Raw genomic sequence first — 21,971 nt, forward strand, 5'->3', positions numbered from 1 at the left:
ACGGATGAGGCGTGGTGGAGCTCAGCTTTTGCACAACCATCATATGGCATTTCCTCATTTAATTGATGTATGAGGTCAAAGCTCCCTCGGGCTACTTGGGTGAGAAATTCCAAGATTCCCACTGCAATAACCAGCCCTTCTCATTTAATGTAAGACATCATCGCTTCAGCCCCCGATGCACTGTGAGGAGCATCTGAGCACAGGCACACAGATTGGAAGCAGAAGCCGCTAAAGTCAGCTTTTCCTGCTGCTCCCAACTCCGCAACAGTGTCCCCACTACCCCCCACCCCCTGCGCACACCTTCCCAGCCGAGCTCCCGCTGCACAGTGGGGTGCATGCAAGAGAAGCAGTGGAAGACTCTCATTGGCCACCACCATCCCATGGCTTCATCTGAATCAAGTGAAGGTGACACTGCACAGTGGGAGCATAAGCATGGACCCACGCCTGTAGCTTGACTGCTGCCACTACTACCGATATGGTCTGGTCAGACCATACCTATGTTGCCGGTAGTAATTGTAACCTAAACTGCCTGATGGGTGTTCATTACTATGAATAGAGCTTGCAACTCTACCCTTCTGCCCTGAAATCTGTCAAGTTCACTCTTGATGGAGCGAAAAGGGAATTCTACCTAACCCTCATTGACTTTCACTCCAAACATCCTCGCCGGCTACAGGGAACCCTACACTCACTCCTCCCTCCTCCTCGGTCTATGACTATCAACTCCACTCTCACAGCTAATGATCTAGCTAAATACTTCACTGTAAATATTTCCAAAATTAGAGACTCTCTCCTGACCTTCCTCACACTCCCTCCTCCTACATTATACACCCCGCCTACACTACCATCAACCTCTGCCTCTATCTCCCACTTTGGTCACTAATACGGACAACATACTATTTCTACTGATGAAGGCTAACCCCTCTTGTGACCCATCAGGCCTTCTTGTTCCGCAGCTAGTCAAGCCTATTAATGTCCTCTCACCTCGCTGAACTCTTCAACCTGTCCTTCCACTCGGCTTGCTTTCCCCCTGTTTTCAAAACAGCCGCGGGCATCCCTCTCCTAAAAAAAGCAAGGTGCTGACCCAACCTACCAACTAACTTTCACCCTGTGTCTCTCTTTGCACACGACTCCTACGTGCTCGAAAGTATAACCATCTTACCAATTTCTTAGACATCCACGAACTTTGAGACCCCTTACAGGCAGGTTTTTGACATTATCTCTCCACGGAAACTGCTCTAATGAATATCTCCAACTTAATTGCTTCTGCTAAGCACTCAAACCTATCCTATATCCTATATCTCCTTGATCGGTCTGCTGCCTTTGACATTGTCAGATCACTCTGCTCTTCTTAATACTCTATTCTGATTCCTACCTTGCACCTCAACAAATCTGTTTCCTGGAGCAAAAACACATCTCAACTCACTCCTATAACTTGGTGTTCCACAAGGGTCTGTCTTGGGTCCGCTCCTCTTTACACCTCTGCTCTTGGGGCAGTAATCTCCTCCTTTGGGTTCTCATACCAACTCTGTGCATGACACCAAAATCAAATTCTCTTTTGCTGAACTCTCTCCTCTGAGCTCTCTATCAGAATGTACAACTGTCTCTCTGCCATTAAATATTGGATGGCTTCACACAAACTCTCGGATGTTAAATTCTATCAAGACAGAGGTGCTCTTCTTCCCTGCCAAAGTTCCATCTCATCTCTTCCTCTGCCTATCCAGTTCCCACCTGACACTCTCCCCTACTCTTCTTCAGCTAGAAACCTCAGTGTCATCTATGACCCTTCTCGCACCTTTTCTACTTGCATCTCCAAAACTGCGACAGCAGCTCGCCTCAACCTCATAAATATAAGGAAAATCAAGCACCTACTACCTTGCAACACAATCAAGCACCTTTTAACCACACTTGTCTTCTCTCAACTGGACTACTGTGCCAGCATCTTCTTTTGTCTCCCCAACTATGCTTTCTGTCCCTTCGACAAAATCATTATGACCCTTTGAACTCCCTTACTTCACACCTGCTTCTTTGTACTGTCACCAGACTGGATGGATGGGTGACGATGCAAAATAAGGCCAGATTTAAATTTCTTCTTCTGGTTCACAAATCTATCCAATTTAGGGCACCACTGTATCTATCCTCCTCTAAAACATATTACATGCCTTATTGTTATTTCTGCGCTACTTCGTCTACTACGCTTGTCGCTCCTCGCCCTCCCTGTGCTTCCTCTTGCTTCCACTCTTTTCTCTCTTCTTGCTCCACTTGCCTGGAATTCTCTTCCGCTGGACATCTGAGAAACAGTCAACGTGGATTTGTTCAAAAAACCAAACTAAAAGCCTACTTCCTCGCCTGCGAGTTACCCTCTTCACCTACCTCCCACCTGTCTCCTAGCTAACATTTTTTTTTCACCTCTAACCTGCTTCCGTCCCTCACTTCCTCCACTCTAACACTTCACCCATCATGGTCACCTCCTGAGCACAGCTGTCTGTACTGCCTACCTGCACTTAAAAATGTCCAATGCTCGTTGTCCTTAATCTATGTATTTCCACTTATGTATTGTCCCCGGTGACTGTTCCATTTACTCTCCTCAACAACCTGGTCAGAATGCCCCTCAAACTCACCCCACTTTCAGAAGCTCACCACTTGCCGTCCAATCTGATTTCTTATCTATTGTACATTCTTTTGTGATCAAAAGAGCATTGTTCCTCCTGTATATAAATAAATAAAATAACTAATGGCAGGACAGGTCATAACGGCATATGAAGAACAATGTGGCCCTTATTAGCTACTTGGTCTGATAGGGTTATTACCCAAAACCTTTTCAGCCCTGGAAGTGGACTTATTCACCCCTGGCAGATTCAGAGAAGTCTAAAAGTGGTCCTCTTAATGCTCTCTGAGACCCCAGCCTACACAACTCTTACTCTTAATCAAACCGGGGTTTAGAAGAACATCTAGCGCTGATCAATGAAGCTATAATCTGTAGAAGGCAGAGGCTCTGGTTGAAGTATAGCACGTAGCTCCATATCCAGTAAATTAATAAAGACCTAGGTGGTTATTAGCAAAATGTACATGTGCAGCGAAATTGCGTGTAGGTCTGACTAGAGAGAGCTTTACCATACAGTGAAGGGACATTGCTGACCAAGCTGGGAAAGGCACATCGTTTAAGATTGAGGAGGAAGTCACTAGAAAATATCAGAAAATTATATTTTACACAACTACAAATAATAAACGCATCAGAATAGAAAAGAGGTTAAACTTCTTAAAAGAACAATAATGTGGTGAATGTACAGCTCATACTACTGCGCACACCAGGAGGAACAGAACTCTCAGATTCTCTGGAGGGGGAGGACCGCAACGCATAATTGTTTCATAAGTAGCTGGGCTCCATAAAAAGCCATCAGACACTTACGCCTGGCACGCAACAAGCCTGATGCTCACTTGACTGGGCGTACAGCTTAAGCAATTATTTGCACCAAACAATCTTATTATGGTATGGGAAAAAAGGCGAACAAGATTTTGGTATGCAAGTTAAAAGTCAGACAACCTGGAAATACCATTACAGAGTTGGCAGAAGTGGATGGGACGATTTAATATTTAGAACAAGGCAAAGTGGAAATTGTTGAGAGGTATTTTGCTCCGGAAATGGTGGTGGGCTTTCCCACTCGCCCAGTAAGTGCCTATTGTCAGCTGGAATATCTCTGAGCTAATGGCGCTGGATGCCCCAATTTTGCCTGAGAGGTAGATGCCACCATCTCGTCTCTCAAAAATAGAACACCAGAACCAGATGGATACTCTGCGTCTTTTTGCAAGTTATTCCAGCCGCAGCTTATTAAACCTGTGACTAAATTATATAACACGTTTTTGACATCAGGACAGTTACCCCCTCTATGTGCGAGTCTGCAACTGTCCTAATGTTAAAATCAATGAAGTCTCCCTGGGGCTGTCAATCAAACAGACGGATTATGCTAGTGAACCTCAACACCAAGCTTTACTCTAAAATATTGGCTAATAGGTTAGTCAGCGTGTTGCCTCCTCTGCTCGACTCTGACCAGGCTGGGTTTTGTCCTGGGGCGTAGCACACATGACAACATCAGGGGGGTACTGAATCTTACAGACGACTTGGGCAGGAATAAACTGGGTCTCACAGTACTCTCATTGGATACCACAAAGGCTTTCGATAAGAGTGTTTGTGGCCCAGTCTAGGTGAGGTCCTAAAAGCTTTTGGATTTGGACAGACTTTTCAGCATCTGGTCCTCGTTAAATATTACTCATATTCCAATATAATAAGGGTAAATCAAGAGTGCACTGCTCCTATTTGTATCAACTGAGGAACCAGACAGGGCCCCCCATTGTCCCCTTTAATATTCAATCTCATTATAGAACCCTTTCCCCTGAAAATCAGGGATAATCCAGAGATACAGGTGGTGGTGGTTGGTGAGGGTGCCTCTTAAGATCTTCCTTTATGCTGATGACTTGTTTCTCATGGTACAAAACAAGAGGATACTGGTTACCCCTCCCTTACTGTAAAATAGCAACAAATGCTCACCACTTCTGATTTTACACCGCTCTCAGCGCTTATTTAGGCTTACAGCTCAAGAGAGTATATGAAACGTAACTACTTCTGTTTCATACATTTCATTTTATATGCACAGACATTTTTGGTTCTTGTACATTAAGCCACATGACTGACATAGCCGGTCAGACACACACCAGTGCAACATTTACATACATATTCATCTCATGTGATTGCACACTTTTGCCCTTGTAGCAGTTCTTTATAAAAAACACCAATATACAGTGGCTTGGGGTTAGTAAATGAGTGATTGTGCGACAGTTTTTTTCGATGCTTTTTACAATACAGTTTATCTTTTGTTGTTCAGAGTACGAGATAAGAGAAACTCAACGGTTTCCTTATCTAAATTGTTGACGCGTGTTTCGGCTCTCTATTCGTGTTCCACTGTACCCACGTGTACATGAAATACTGTTTATAGAGCCATCTTCAGGACATATGATTATTCGATTTTGCCAGTTAACTCAGGTGGTGACCCCTTCATAGACAAGACTTTAGGTTTAAGGCAGGCAGAAGTATGGAAACGGATGGCGGTTATTTCTGGTCGAGATGTACTCAGTCGCCTAATGTCTTTCCAATTGCAACACGTGAGTGTTTTCCATGGTCATTGGCTTGTCAGTTGCCAGATATGGGTGTTTATCACGCTGACTGACCTCACAACCTCTCTTAGAGCTGTTTTTTCCGAGCTGCAACAATTTGAAGAGCTCTCAGGATTCTCGGTTATTTAGAAATCTGCAGCCTTGGGTGTCCCGATACCCAGTAGCACTATTGCGGCAGCATGCATGGTTTGCCCAGTGGTTTGCAAATCTAGCTCCTTCTTGTCCTTGAGAGTCTGTATCGCCGGCTCTCCCCAGAAGATCTACTGGGCCAACTTCCCCAGCCTGTTTAGAGACTGTTTAGAGACTTGGCGGACGATCTTTGTTGCAGAAGTAGGCAAGAAATCTCTGATGAGGCGGATCACTGCCTTGCCAGTCTGGTTGCCTACCTCTGCTCTTCTGTCCCTGCAATGCAAGGTTCTGCATTTTATTTGGGCAGGGAAGAAGCTTAGGATCCCCAGAAGAGTTGTCTTGTGTGATATCAAAAGGAGCGACATGGGTGCTCAAGGCTTCTTTGAGTATTATCTGGCAGCTCAGATGTCCCATATGTTCTCCTAGAGGGAGCTCACTGTCGCTAGTAAATGTGTCTTCCTTGAGCCAGCATTGTACCCTTATAAATTGGCTGTTGTGCCATTTATACATTACACAAAACTCACACCATTATTTCATTGAACCCGACACAGCTGTCGTTACATTGTTGGCGCAGAGCATTGAGGAAGTCTGGGGTGGTCCCTAGGTTGGGCCCATGTACCCCAATGTTTGGAAACCTGAAATTCTCACCTGGATTCTCGGGACACAGATTTTCACCCTGGCTCACAGAGGGTCTAGAACGCCTGTCCCAGCTATATCCAGCGCATTTTCCCCTTTCCTTTGAAGATTGCAAGGCAAAATTCTCTTTGGATGAAAGTGAAAGATTCAGGTATGCTCAGGGTCGACATTGGCTCACCAATCCGTTGGTGAAGACAAGAGCGACCAGAGATCCAGTGGGACTTGAGCTTCATTTAATTATGGGATTGATAGGGATGGCATCTCATGTTTGTATAAATTGCTGGGGGTTGACCTATTGCAGGTTACACCATCATAAATTACTAATTGGGAAACTGATTTGGGACATGCTATGAACGATGACACTTGGGGAGACATCTGGGCCAGGAATCATGCCTCCACTAAATGCATCACGAATAGGGAATGTATGTAAAAACTGTGTTAGAGATGGACTATTGTACCAAGACCAGAAAGCTTCGAGTCTAGAGGCTAAGGACCTATATTTTGGCAATCAACAAAAAAGCCAAGAGTTGAATTAATACGTCCCATATGAAAAACGGATCATATTACATATGTAATATTCTTCACCTTCTCACAGAACATGGGTTTAACTCCTGTAATACCCTCTGCACCAGCAACCAAGCAGTTTCATCCAATACCACTCGCATAGTGAACTTGTCCCCATACAGGGTTCCTTTTCGGAAGTTACTTGACTCTAACTTATCTAGTTTTAACACATTTCATGCCACAAAAAGGGAGTTGCTGAACTTTTCAATACAGAGGAAAAGTGCACCGTCTTACTATTTTGCAATGTAGCTGCTTTCATGCGGTAACATGACTGAAATGTGGTCACCTTTCTTTTATACCGTGTAAAACATGCACGTGTGTTCTTTAAGATTGTCACTACTAGACCATTGGAAATGTCTGACAAAAGGTAAGCTATATCCTTAGGACAAGGAGTATTGTGCTCCTTTTTGAACTGCAGAGTTGAACGAAAACATGTCGTCTAGGCAGTGTCAGCATTTTAACAAAACCACGGGAAAAATAAATGCGGGCACTGCTGAGCTGTAATCTGCACTCTTAAAGGGGCTTGATCAATGGTGCGGGGGGGGGGAGGGATAGCTACGACATTTTGGACCCAATACCGCCTTACATTTACTAGACCAGGGTTATGATCAACTTTATTCAACAATACAGCCATACTTGCACTCTCATATGGGAGACGTGTACCTTTTAATCTAAGGGGATACATTACTTTCACAGACTGATGGGGCCGTTCCCAGTCTACCTGTGTTGAGTCCCCTGCTTGGTGCTGGGCACTAGCAGGGCGGTGGTCCTATGGGCTGTGGAAACCTGCACGCTTCAGGATGGTGACTCCAGGAGAAGCGTTCGGGAAATTCCCTACAGCACTGTGTGTCGGGCCCATGGCATAGCATGGGGCAGTCACATGGGCACTACAGCCCACATAATCCCCTTGGAGTTAACACAGGAAATGACACCCAGCCTCCCTGGACAGGCTCCCCACACAGGGCGACCCTTTTAGGGACTACTCAAAGGTACATACAGTACCTAGGGGCCGGACCTCCCCCACGCAGAAATAGACAGAATATATATAAGACCACCGAACTGGGCCCCTTAGATCCAATGTGGCAAATAAGAGGGTCTCCCCTTTAAGGGAACTGGCGAGCAGTGGTTCCATGGAGAGGCAGCGCCTACACACTTGGATCCTTTCATGCAGGTTTAGGAACTGATCCTAAATCCACAAAGAGGGGCAGGTGAGTCAGGCCAAAGATCTACCATCTAGCCGCTATACCAGCAAGGGGACTTTGGAAACACCAAGATGGCAGATGTAGTCCTGAGGCTGCGGTCCAACAGACATAGGAGTACCACTCAGGCTCAAGAACTGCAACTTCCAAGTACTTCATATGAAGTTTGCACCCTTTAGTCCCCTTTCCCCGAACAGACAAAACCTATATTTCCCCACAGAGAGGCTGGAAGTCACTGTCAAGAACGTAGGCTCCCAGTTAGTCAGTTGGGGAAGGACTATTGTGGCGGGATGAGGCGCAAGAGCAGGCAGAAGGATTCTTAAGAGAGTTCAGAGTGGCAGGAGGAAGGAGTACAGAGGCTGGCGGAGGAGACTGAAGGAACAGGGTAAGGCGAAGGAAAGGTGAGGAGGTAGAGGGGAGAAGTTATTACCGAAGGAGCAGGAGGAAGTTGGAGAGTTAAAAGGGAAAGTGGCAAAGGTTAAGTAGGAAATTGCGTAGTTTAAGGAATAGATTTCAGAGTTTAAGGGAGTGGTGGGAATATTATCCAATAAGGTCTTTTGAGCTAAGGGGAAAGCCTGGAGATTGTAGGAGGCGGCAAGTAAGTTATGTTTTTTTAATGTTATGCACAATTATAAAGCTCAAACCTCCACCAGCTAGGGCATCCCAGCGCTAAAGGGAAGACTGAAGAAGAGAGCAGAGAAAAGTGAAGAGAAGAATCAGGCAGAAAACAGGCAAGTTTTAACAGCGCGCTGAAACGTCAAATTATCATGGACGCTGCAGAGGGAGAGGGGAAGAGTTCCCCAACTGAGTTGCAGAGACGGAAAAGGAGCGACCCCCCTACGTGGACGGTAATCCACAGCGCAGTGGCAGTATGGAGTGGCTGCGGGGGAATATAGCAGGTGAATTTATTCTGCAGGTACTCAGGGCTAGTCTTATAGAAGGCGCAACGTACAATGCAGAGTGCCTTACATATGAGACAGTTAGATACCGACAGCCAATGCAGGGAGTTCAGAATGGCAGAGGCAAGGCGTGAGGCCCCAGAGGCCAGTCGAGCTCAGAAATTTGCAAGATTTGGAGGCGATGAAGAACATAGCCAGGTTTGGCAAGAGAATGAGAAGTACAATAATCTTAAGAGCCAGCGATCAACAAGGAGACAGCTATAGGATGGAGTAGAGGAGGAAAGAAGGGAAGCACTTTCTGCAAACTCCATAGCATAAAATGAACAGTTTGGCAGACTACGCTCACCTGGGACAGCATGGAAAGAGGGTAATCGCTTTACCACCAGGTCTTTAATCACTGTAGCAGTAGACCACGGTAAGACATTGAGAGGCGCGCCAATGATGCAAACCTCTGTCTTATCGCCAATGAGCCAGTTGTGACCAATCCAGGCGTGGATTGCAGAGAGGAAGGAGTGGCAATGATTGGCCATAGAGAGCAGGGCCAGATCAAGCCGCATCAGGATCTAGGTATCGTCAGCGTAAGAATAACAGCGAAAGCCAAAAGAGTGAATAAGGTTGATGAGCAGCTGGCTATATATATTAAAGAGGAAGGGAGAGAAAGCAGAGCCCTGGCGTACACCACAGGTGAGGGGAAGAGAAGGCGAGGTGAATGGAGAGTGGGAGAGAGACTGAGATTGGTCAGAGAGAAAGGAAATAAACCAATCAAGGACCCAGCTGTAGACACACGCAATGACAATCACTGAATCAGGATAGCATGATTGGTGGTATCAAATGCAGCAGAGAGATCTAGGAGGATCAGGGCTCCAATACCACCCTTATCTACGATCTGCACCAGGTCATCAACCGCAGATACCAATACTGGTTTGGTGCCCCAGCCAGGCCTGAACCCTGACTGGAAAAGGTCTTTGAGGAGAGAATCCTCAAGAAATTAGCAGAGGAGGGGTGTGACAAGAGCTTACAGCAGTTTCATCGGGAAGGAGAGGAGAGAGATCAGGCGGAAGTTAGAGGAGAGGGAATGAAACAAGTTAGGCTTTTTGAGAAGAGGAATAACCAACGTGTGCTTAAGTGCAGGGGGAATTAAAGTATTAGAAAAAGACAAATTAGCAGCTGATGACAGCGAGGTCCAATGTGAGGAATGACGTCTGAGCATGCAAAGGAGAATGTGGTCCGCAAGGGAGATGGGTTTCAAACCCAAAGTGGCCGAGATAATATCAGCTTCAGTAAAGACTGGAAAGTCTGACCAGGAATGGAGAGGACTCAGAAGTGGGGACTAGTACAGAGGCAGTAGGTGGGACCAGAGAACCAGAGATCATCTGTCTGATAGTGGAAATTTTATCAAGAAAGAAGGTGGACAGAGATGTGCATGAATGTTGAGAGGGGATCACACTGTTAGCTTAAGGCAAGGACGAGAGAGATTGAACGAGTTTGAAAAATTCCTTAGGGTAATTCACAGCTGGTTCAATTCGATAAGAAAAGTGTGCACATTTCCCCTTAGAAATGGAAAGTTCAGCAGGGTAGAAAGAAGAAAGTGGCAGAGTGGAGAGAGAAGAAGGGTGGTGCTCAGGGGAGAAAACCAGGAGCGCAAGACTGGTAGGCAGGTTGGGCCCAGAAGGGCAAAGAGAATTAGTGCACTAGAGGGATAAGAAGGCCTAGGCGGGGCAAAGAAAAAGAGGGTGCCAAAGGAGGTATCCGGAAGGGCACAGAATCAGAGGAAGATGGGAGTACAGTGAATAGTGAGGGAGGAGGAAGGGTCCGGAATCAAGAACCTAGTTTTTTTTTTAATCAAGGGGGAAGTCAAGAGTAGGGCCCTGCTCATCAGTCTGACTCCATCCAGGCACGCTAAAACCTTGTGGTGCCCAGGTCCATCCAGGATAGGCTGGAAGCAAAACTCTTCAACCACCGGACCAACTGCCAACGAGATGTACAAACTGGGGAGCTCTTCTGAGTACCTGGGAGTACAGAGGCTCTTGGAACTCTCACCCCAGGACGATGGATCTTGTCTTTGATTTTAAAGGCTTTTGTTTTTACAAGAATAGCATCTTTTGGTTGGAACTTATGTTTAAACACTTGGATAATGTGGAGCATTGGGGAACAGAGGGAGGATACCTTTTATGTTGGCTCACTCCCTCGCATGCCCCACCAATTCTGTCATTTGGTTAACCAATCACTGTTGACTTACACAGCCAACCTGACCAGTGGCTTCTATAATTTTCTTAATAAAACACTTAAACATACTAGGTCTTGTGGTCCGTGTTCTGGTAACCCAGTGCTTTATGCTCACATAACTTGAAACAGTGATTACATATTCCACCTAAGAGAAACAATTATTCTGCCTATTAGAGACCTTGTTAATAATGGAGCCATACTTATACATAAGGCAGGATTTTGTTTGCATCTGTTAATTTGAAGCACAGACAATTCAGTTTGCTGTATTAACAAAGTAGTTATCCAAGACATGCCAAGTAATGGAATCATCCAGAACACAGGTAAGCCAATCTATGACATGCAAGTTAGACACAAATCACAGAATTTTACCAAATAGGTACTGGTCTTGTTAAGGGACAAACAGATGGGTGAGTATTAGGAGGCAAGAGGGGGTATTTAAGATGTTTGTATTTTGAATGTTTACTAATTTACAAGATTGAAAAAATAAATAATTATAATGGAAATCAAATTCGATTGATAACTTCACATAACATTTACAACCATATCATATTTTACATGGATGTTAAGGCGAGATTCCTCTTGCTTCTAAGCACTGTAATAATCATTAATCCCTGGTAGAAGAAAAAGTCTGATCTAGATATAAAGTCTGATCTAGATATAAAGTCCTGGAAGCAGAAAGTTATAGCAACCCGGAGGGTAAATCACCTCCGTATCAATCCAAAAACTGTCCCTCACCTTATGGCAACCCTAAAAGTCTGGCAGGCTAGGAACCATAAAGAGGTTGATTATGTTCCTACACTAGCACTGTTTAAAGAAGGACGAACAAAAGGATCAAAATACAGAGGTAAACCCAATCATAAATTCAATGCCATAGTTGCAGAAAGGAAAGGACCGTTATCCCGAGATTTAAGACCATTAAAAAAGCCTGCCTGCTCCATGTAGAGAACTAATTAGATGAAGAAAACAACAATACAGGAATTGGATGCTATCCTATAGGGCAACTCTATACTAGAATGATGCAGAATGCATGATGCAGGCTATTAATTTAAAAAAAACATTAGTAACATATGGCAACTATTAAATGATAAAGAGAGCATCCAGGACTCATTTCAACTAAATCCATTCCCAGAGTGTGTATGGGTGAATCACTTTGAAAGCTTATTCAGTAGGTTTACAGAAGGACCTCAGCCTTTGAACAAAGGTGCCAGGCAAATTCACTTTAATAAAGAAGAAATCCTGGGCATAATTGCAATAGCAAGCAACTCGAGAGGACCTGGTCCAGACAGGCTGACAATATCATACTTAAAAAAGCTCCTGAAGAATGGGCATCCTTCTGTTTGTCATTGTTTGAAAGGATTGCAAGTGGTGGTCAAATCCCAGAATCATGGAAATGAGCTGTGGTGGTCCCCATTTATAAAAAGGGTGATAGAGGGAGCCCAAAGAATTACCAACCAATTGCCTTAGTAGATGTCCTGGGAAAGGTCTTTGCGAGCGTTCTGCTGAAGCGTCTGAAAGAATGGGTTTTTGAAACAAAATCTTACGACCCAAGGCAAACTGGCTTTGTCAGTAAGGTAGGCTGTGATTTGAATGTGTTCCTTATTAGCTTACTCAAGATGAACACGAAAAAGGAAAAGGGATCTTTATTTATTGCCTGCATTGATTTGGAAGCTGCGTTTGACTGCATCGACAGAAACCGTTTATGGCTGACCTTAACTGGGACCATGAGCCCACATAACAAACCATTTGATAATTAGTAAAAATTGCACCCAACATCCATCACAAAACGGTGTGGAAAATCAAAAAAAGGAGGTGTGGGCTTCACCTCAAAACACATCCTGTGACCTGGCATCAAGCAAGACAGATACCGTAATAACTAACTGAGTTTAGCAAGGACGGTTTCAACCCTAGGGCTCCACCACAAACACCTTTATGGAACAAAACATAATAAATGGGCTACCCAATAGACCTACTGGCGGCTATTAAAGCACCATATACCAGAACTGTGATGCAGATCAAGCTAGACCACGATGGAAACCTCAGCAGAGAGATAAACTGTAAAAGGACTAAAACAGGGTTGCCCCTTGGCACCCATTCTCTACAATCTGTGTGTCTCGGACATGAAAGAGATCCTAGATCCACCAAAGTCTTGCCCATTGAAAATTAATGGAACATCGGCTGGTTGGCTTCTATACGCTGATGATTAAGTCCTGCTGGATAAGACCCCTATTGGGCTTCAGAGAAAGCTGGAAGCTCTACAACATTAAGTAGACCAGAACAGTATAAACATCAACGTGAGAAAAATGGAGATCCTGACAATGGGAAATCAAGAAACAAGAAATAATTTTCCTGGGCGCTGGGCTTAAATAAAATCAGATCGGTGTCTGAAATAAAATACCTGGGGATAACAATCAGTTCAAATTGCTGGGAGAAACCCTGGCTGTTTACCCTGCAGGCAAAAATTAAAACACCTGACGGCCCAAGGTACAATGATGGGGAGAAAATACGGGAAATTCTCCCTACTTCCAGTTGCTTCGTTTTGCAACCAGATGGTAGTCCCCATGTTGACATACGCGGCAGAGGCGGGACTGGGAATGCCAAGCGAAGTCTGGGAGAAATCGGAGAGCTGTTATTGGAAGCAGATCTTAAGATTGTGAAAGGCTCTGCCGATGGCGATCCTGAGACACGAGCTGGATGTTTTGCCTTTGCATGTCTGCATTGTTTGGAGAGCCTTGTCTACCTTTGGAAAACTGAACTCCATGGATTGCCTGCCAGAGCTACCCATCATAAAAGTGAGAGAGGATGGCATGACAGACTGGGCGCTAAACCTTTGGAGAGAGAGCTGCCTAGGCATTCTAAAATATTAAGGTTTGACAACTGATATTCTTTGCAGAACCCTGTTACTGGTCAAAAGAGCATTGTGGGCTGCAGACTTGTCAGCAAAAGAGCAAAAAGATAGGACCCTAAGATACATATCCCATCTAAATTACTTATGGGACAACTGAACACCACCCCTCAGTATTTGAAGAAACCTCCCCATCTAGAATATAGGGATATGTTCTTGAGATTTCGACTGAACATCTTACACAATAAGGTGAGTCCGTTTAGATATGTTGGCATGGTGGGAAATGACAGATGCTGACTATGTAATTTACAGCAAGAACCTCCCAGACCCTTAATTCTTTTTTGTCCTGAGTTAAGATCAGAGATGACTTTCTTTCTGCATGACCATATTGTAAAATCTTGTGGATTAGATGCATAAGCATGGTGGGAATGTCTTTATGGAGGATCAAGCAGACCTTAACAAGACTCTTGGTAACATTTTTAGAGTTCATTTTTTACCAAAAATTCAAAGGGAAACCCACATAAGGTTTGAAGATAGACTGTTCCTGGGACCAGGCAACCAGAGATGAAATTGAAAAACTCCAATAACCGAGTGCAGATCACTGTCGGAGCTAGGAGGGCCAATTGTTTGATCATTTTATTTTTTTAAGGGGCACTGCCTCTCCGCTCATCTTTTTCCTACTTTTTGATCAGGGTTTTGGGATGGGTTTGGAGCGGGAGGGTGTTTAACTTGGTTGATTTTCTTTTTTTTCTTTCCAAATGGACATGGATGGAATGAAATAAGCAAAAGTTTGTAATTAACCTGAATGCTAATAATAATTTAAAAAGCCCCGTGAGTGAGGCATCCAGAACTACTGTCATCTCCGCCCATGGTTGCCAAAAAGGTTCTCCCTTCAGCATATTGCCCTCACAGGTCCACCACAGGACATCCTGTGCGACCCTGTTCGGAACCTGAATCAGGTCTGACATATTGCCTGAGAATTGAGACCAGTGTGTCCTGAGAGCCCATTGGATGGATCTTATTCTCAGGAGAGCCTTTGCTACCAGGAAAATGCAGGATGGCATGAGGCTGAGCAAGCTCCAAATAAATAAATACACAAATAAATAAATAAATAAGAGAAAGGACGACGCTGGGCACTCTGCAATTTGGTGACCATCTCCAGAATGTGTTGAGCCCTTACCTCGGGTGGCGAGGCTTTTCCCCAAGGAAGCATCCAGAACTGCCATGATGAACTGGATTCTTTGAGATGTTATTTATTCGTATTCGTATTTATTTATTTGTATAGTGCGCCAAGCCCTCAGGCATCTGGGCGCATTACTTGGGTTACACAGGTACATAGCTACATTATTATTGTGCATAAGCAGAAGGGAACATACAGGACGATACAGAAACATAGTATACAGTCAAGATTATGTATATCAGAGGTATCTGCAGAGTGCAATAATTACAACAGTGCTGCAGAGCGAGTATATACAGTTAGGCATATATACCAATTTCAAGATGTCCCACTTGATTGTGTACGCTGCCTATGTGCTAATATTAATTGAATGTGCACCCTGCCTATATGCCAGAATTAATTTGATTGTGCACCCTGCCCATTGCTGATATTAATTGAATGTGTGAATGTGTGAAATTGAGGGAGTATCCCAGTCTGTGGAGAGAGTGGCAGGTTACGCTGAGATGTTCCAGAGCTTGTTTGGGCGAACGTGCTCTGATCAGCAAGTCATCCAGGTAGGGGTAGACGTGAAACCCCCCTCTCCTGAGACTCACTGCCACCACCGCCATCAACTTGGTCAAAACCTCGGGCCGAGGTAAGCCCGGATGGCAGAACTCAAAACTGAAAACGATAACCGCCAACGGTGAACCTCAGGTACTTTCTGTGCTTGTGATGGATTGGCACATGAAAGTAAGCATCCTGAAGGTCCAATAACACCATCCAATCCTGGAGCTGGAGGGCCTGAAGCATCTGAGAAAGGGTGACCATCTTGAACTTGTTCTTCCTGAGGAACTTGTTCAAGCATCTCCATCTCAAGTCCAAGATAGGTCTCAATCCACCGTCCTTTTTGGGGATTAGGAAAGAAGGAGAGTATCACCTTTTGTTTGTCTCCGTTACAGGTACTGGTTCTGTAGTACCTTTTGCTAGCATGCTCAAATTCTCCTGCAAAAGCAACACATCTGGAGTTTTGAACGAGTGGCTCCCCAGTGGTTGATTATGAGGCCTTCTTAAAAAGGGGAGGCAGTAACCCTGGGCTACTGTTTTCAACGCCCGCGCATCTGAAGCAATATCCTGCCATTCTTGCAGATGCTGTGAGAGTCTGCCTCCCACCACTTTTATTGGGTTATGGTCTCAGAGAGGTTTTGAGGTGGCTGAAGCAGCAGCTGAGGGTAAAGTAACAGTTGCTTCAGCGACTTGGCACCTCACCCCGTCCACCACAATGGAATTTTCTTTGACCGGCCAGTCCTCGCACTCTACCAAAGGAGTAGTAACAAAAGCAACCACCCCTGCAAGTTGGGCCACTGGGGTGTGACAGTTGTAGCTGTCCGATAGCGGTGCCAAGTGGTTTAGCTGCTGCCTTTGAGGTCTGCAGCTTCTCCAGGCTCTCGTCAGCCTTTCTGCCAAATGGCATGTTGAGCCTACATTGCACATTCCGTGCAAATCGAGACTCCCTCAACCACACAAACCTGCCTATAACTGTACTTGCTGCCATGACTATGCTGCTGCTGTCTGCAGAGTCCATTCCTGAATGAAGAGACTCACACATAGTCTTTTTTCCATCTCTTGCAATGTTCAGGAAGCAGTCTCTTTCTTCCCCTTTGGGAATGTGCTCAGCCGCCACAGATATTGGGAAAAACCAGAGGGTGTTTCTCTGCCTAGATCCCGGGGATCTCTTACTCAGGTGGGCAGGGCACAAGCCATCGCCTTTAGATCCAGACCCTGGGGGTAGACACGTGTGGGAGGATCATATGGGTTTGGATCCTGGGGGAAGAAAAGCCTGATGGCAAGACATGGTATCCCCCCTTCCCAAATACCCCTGACCCATCCTATTTTATAGGATATTCCAACTTCCTAGACGCCCTCCCCTTTCCTTCACAAACACTGCACCAAGGAAGAGGAGGTCCGAGGCTAAAAGGAGTACCACCCATGCAATACATTGGACATGTCCAACTAATAAGATCAGGCAGGGTCAGGCACTTGATCATAATAACATATACCTGGTACCTACTAGCTCTCCCCACATGGTTAAAAAGTGGAACACAGACACACTCTGGGCAAGGCAATTCATGAGAAGAAGCAGTTCTTCGAGGGCGATGGCGAACCAGTCGGAGCGGAGCGATAGGCCGAGAGATGGAACTGAGGTATAGAGAAACCTTGGACACCACAGCGAGAGTTCATTACCTCAGAAGGGCCTTGAAGGTTGCGCAAGGAAGCCCAGCTAGAGAGAAGAGACAAACTTCTTTTGTGTCTCAAGGATACCAGCCACCCTCCTGGGTGAACAGCAGAGTTAGGGAGGTGCAGCGGCAGTTGTGGTATCAGCCTTGACTTTAGGATGAAAGCCGCAAAAGACGAAAATGAATTAACACAGCCGGTGAGTTGATGAAAGCAATGTGTTAAATGAAACTTGATGGGAACAGTATCTGACAAACGAAGGTTGCGCGTGTGCCGATAAGACGTGAGAGAAAGGAAAGCATTGTAAAGAACTGTAAAATAAAGATACAAAGTAACAGAGTGGTCCAGCGAAAGACTATTGTCCAATTGAAAGTCTCTGGGAAATGTCTGATGCCGTAGAAGTGGCGGGAAGAGAAAAACTGAAATGCAAGATTTGAACGGGTATGTTTGATCCCGCCAGAGGGAAACCTGGATGTGAGTGATAACTTTGTTTATTTGGTAATGCGCACCTACCCGTGGGCAACTGGGTGCAACAGGTAGGAAAACTTTAGGCTTAGTTACAACATAGAAATCAATACAGTGCACACAGGATAAATACAAGTAACTTACAGTAAGGGGTGGTGCAGGGATTATATACATTCATGTAGGGTAATACAGTAGATTACCAGTGTTCAAGGTAGATTCATAGCTAGTTTTGCATGGTGTTTACGGATCATGCATCATTAGATCGCAACCAGTTTAGGGTGTGGCATCTGAAGCTGTAATAAGATTGGCCAACTCTGAGGGTCAGTGGCAGTGCATTCCAATATTGTGCCGCTCTCACTGGGAAGCTGCCTACTCCCGATTTAGTTAATTTGAATGTAGGTATTTCTAGACAATGGGAGTTGGCCGTTCTGGCTGGGCGAGTCAAGGTTTTTCTGATCATTCACTCTGTAAGGTGAGGGGGGGCTACATTATTGAGGCATTTGAAAGTCAGTGATACAGTTTTAAATCAGATCCTGTCACTTATCTTTAACCAATGGTGGTCTCTCCTAAGCTTGGATATATGTTCTCTGTTGGAAAGATTCAAGGCAGTTCTCAGGACATTATTTTGAAGTGTTTGTAATTTGTTGAGAATATGTTTGTTGGCTCCTAGATATACTTTGAACTTTGAAATAAGTACTGTGTGCGAAACTTCATTTGCCAAGAGACCTTGGCGTAGTAGAGAAAAAGTGACGTTTGAGGAAAGAAGGTCAAAGTGGTCATGCCGTGGTAAGAGGAAAAGCCTCGCAGTTTCAAAGGTCTTCGACAGAGCAAGGAAAGTGAAAGCAGGCTTGAGCACGACGGAGGGAAGCCTATGAAGATGTGATTGAAGTTTGGGCTAGGGAACCCCCACACATTGTGATTGAAAGATTTGAGCCCCTTCGGAGGGAACCCTATACTGAATTGTGGTAACCAGAAGGAAAAACCTTTGTTGAACTGTATTACAAGCTACAAGGTGACCTGGGCTGGAGTGAGAGAAAGCAGAGAGATCCAGCAGATAAACTCGTGACTTTTCGTGGAAGGCGAGTTGGGCCCTGCTCCACGAAACAAACTGCATCCTTGTGTCGGAAGCAAGAATGTGTCGCAAGGCCCAAGTGTGCCACCTTACCTAGTGCTACAAAATGTGGGGAAGGGAGTTTACTCAGCCATACTGTCATTGCCTTTGAACACTGATGTTCCTTTAAGCATTACACATTCCCTTTACATTTATATTGTATAGGAAAGAGGGCAGGCATTAGGTTTATTAGTATAGGCCATTTTATTTTGACTAAAGACTAACTAGGACTGTATTTTCTTTTTGCTTGATGGTCGAGAATACTCCCATCTTAGTTTAGGGCAAGATGAGAGTTTCCAACCCCTTTTAAACCATCAATAAAGGTTTTGAAACTTGCAGCGCTTGTGTCAGTGTCTATACCATGCTTCCCTGACAATATACAGTCCCACTGGGTGATCGTGAACTTTGCTAAAGCGCAAGTGGCATTTGCTGATTTTAGAGACATGTTTCCAGCAGAAAACACTTGTTTCACCATTGCGTTGAAATGCTTATTGTCCCTGTCTGGCGGTATGGTAGGATATGCAACTTTTTTGATGTTGATGTCGCTGCCTGAACTACTGGGCTCTCTGGTGTTCGATGTTTTGATAAGTAGTCTAGACCCCAACTTGAAGGCCTGTACTTTTTGGTGAGGTTTTTATTTACTGCTGGACTTGTCTCTGGTGCCTCCCAATTCATCTTTACCCTTTTCTGTAGGGTGATATGAAATGGCAGAACAGTGTCCTTTTGGGGTCTCTTATCTAGTATATCTGTAAGGTCGTTCTGTTCAAATGGAGGAGCAGGCCTGCACCATCCTAAAAAGTCCCACTGGACATAAGCTGCTTGTATGAGAAATCTGCATGCTCTGCTGATACTGGTTTGACAAATTCAAGCTCTCGAGATGTGTCTATGCCACTTGCCAACTGAAGGTTTTCATATGTTGGACTCCTCTGAAATAAGGGCCTCAGTAACATTAGGTGTACCAAATTCCAACCCAAATGGAGTATCTTGGTCTAATGGTTCATGTTCTTCGTAAATGGAGGATATAGATTTGAAAAATTCCTTCCTAGTTAGTGGTTTATAGGTTTTTTTCGACCTCCTTCAAAAACAAACAAAGGTTTAGTAGGTAAAGGTGTTGATGGCTTTGACATGGTTACCGTCTATCGTTCCGACACTAATGGCGTCAATGGCTTCAACGATTGTGGCATTGATGGAGCCCTCGAGGGACTTGATACCCGACTCAAAGTCTGACGGTTTATCGTTCAGTTGAGACCTCAACAGTTCGAGGGGTTTCAGGCTTGCATCCCGGGCTCGAGGGCATACAGGATTTTATTTATTTTTTGTGCATTGGAGTAAAAATAGATATAACACTGTAAGATAGCGGTGGACCTGCTAGGCCTTATGGGTGCCTACAGGCCTGTGTGCCAAGGCAAAGTTCTGGGAGAGTCAGAGGTGGAAGGTGATGGTGTGGGGGGTCAGGACCCAGGAGGACACATAAGGAACCTGGTCACCTATCTCAGCAGCTGTAAGGTTAAGCAGAGGAGGAAGGAATGGAAGGCGGAGATCAAAAGGAAAGTCCTGAGAAGCTTTTGGAATTTGAGGAGACCCCCACTCAAGACGAAGAGGAAGGGGAGGCTGTTCCATAGGAGGGAGCTTGCTGAGGAAAGAGATCCACCACCAGCTTGCTGTTTAGTGAAGGGTTTAACACACAAAGTTAGTGCAGGAGGAACATAAAGATCTGGAGGGAGAGATTTTGCCTTAGCCCTTTCCTTATCAGCTTTTGACGGCTGAGGCTTCCACATTCCTTGCATGCTGGTTCACCTGGCAAAGAGGCATTTTTCCTCTTCTACCTAAAAGGGCCTTTACAACTTGGAGCATCATCTGTAAGGAAGGGCATTTTTCCTATATGATTGTTTTGGATTTCAGACCAAAATCAGGTCACAAACAGAAAACGTGCATGAGCATGTTCACTGCGTAATCCAGGTTTAATAGACTCACCGATTACAAGCAAAAGCTGAAAACATTACATGACATGGTGGACTTAGAGCAAAGGCTCTGCAAGGAACCTGGCCGCTTCAATGAAGGCAGAAAACACGAAGGGGTGGCTGAGGCAGGAAGCATGCCACCAAGCAACCGGAAGAACTGACATTTGGACACTGAAGTCCTGGACGGGCGGAAGAAGAGCTGCACAGCCGACCGTGCTGACCGAAGAGGACTCAAAGGCGCAGAACCACAAGAACCAGGGAATCTGATGCCAATGCCTAGCCCCGCCGTGAGAGAGAAGGGAAGGAAATTAACAGAGGTAAACTGGTTGGAGGGCGGTGAGACTGACATCAAACAGGGCTGAGCAAGCCCACAACCCACCGGGGGCTGAGAAAGTGAAGACCCTGAGAGGGGGTAAAAAAGCAGTATTAAATGGCCAGGCTTGGTTAGCCCTAACCAGGATGAGAAACCTAAAACCCTATGAAAAGGGGAAGAAACCATATTACATACTGGTGAGCCAAACAAGAGCCCACCCAGGGCTGAGAAAATAAATACCTCTGAAGGCGGTGACAGAAGGAAATGATACAGGAGGAAATGATACTGAGCAGGTCCAGAGCCTACCTTAGACTACAAGTTGAAGCAATGTCAGAACTACAGAGTGTAAACTTTCTTGGTTCGCTTGTGAATATCTACCTTCCCAGGTTAGAAGTATACATCGGAACAATTTTTTAACTGATTGTCAAGGACATTTTGGTATTCGAAATTATTTTGTTGTCTGGGTTTTCTTTTTCGGGAAATTAACAAAACCTGTAGCTGAAGGAAAGTGAGAACATTGAGGGTACGGGTCAGATAACTAGCTACCGATGATATATCAAAAGGGGGAGTAACCTGTATGCTGATTTAGAGTTTAGGTTTATTTCCGTTTTCCTTTATTAGCGGTAGGACAGAAAAAGGTTAGCTTAGGTTTGACAGAGTTCATCTTGTAAAGTCGTCCTGACTGGCATCATTTTCTTATTTGCTAGCACAGGGAACTGCTTATAGAAGTAGGGTTTAGAGTGGGGTTTCTTTCAGTTTAGTAATAAACTACTGTTCTCAGATATGTCCTCTTGTCCATCACTTGAGTCTGACTTCCAGCACTCCTTATAACATTAGTGTACACCTTCTTCTCTCAGGCACCATTATTGCTGCCAAATGACCTATCCCCCCCCCACACACACTCCCCTCTTGAAATCTCAGCCCCAAAATGTTGACTTGTCATTTGAAGGTTGACTTTTTAGCAAACGACTTTCAAGTAAGGTCCTATCATTGGAAAGCACGGGTAACATGTCCAAATGGTGTTCAGCAATCCCATATTTCTGTTATTCAGTTTTCAGCACATCAGTGAGAG

At 44.9% G+C, this 21,971-nt stretch overlaps 1 protein-coding gene across 2 annotated transcripts in view; it reads right to left on the reverse strand.

The window, feature by feature from the left end:
• SLC39A11 (solute carrier family 39 member 11) overlaps positions 1 to 21,971 on the reverse strand; it is a 2,648,929-nt gene that overhangs the window by 555,965 nt on the left and 2,070,993 nt on the right. The gene's annotated exons all lie outside the window — the stretch shown is intronic.

Source organism: Ambystoma mexicanum, chromosome 3q (genome assembly GCF_040938575.1).
Source record: "Ambystoma mexicanum isolate Mex_15411 chromosome 3q, UKY_AmexF1_1, whole genome shotgun sequence".
NCBI lineage: Eukaryota > Metazoa > Chordata > Amphibia > Caudata > Ambystomatidae > Ambystoma > Ambystoma mexicanum.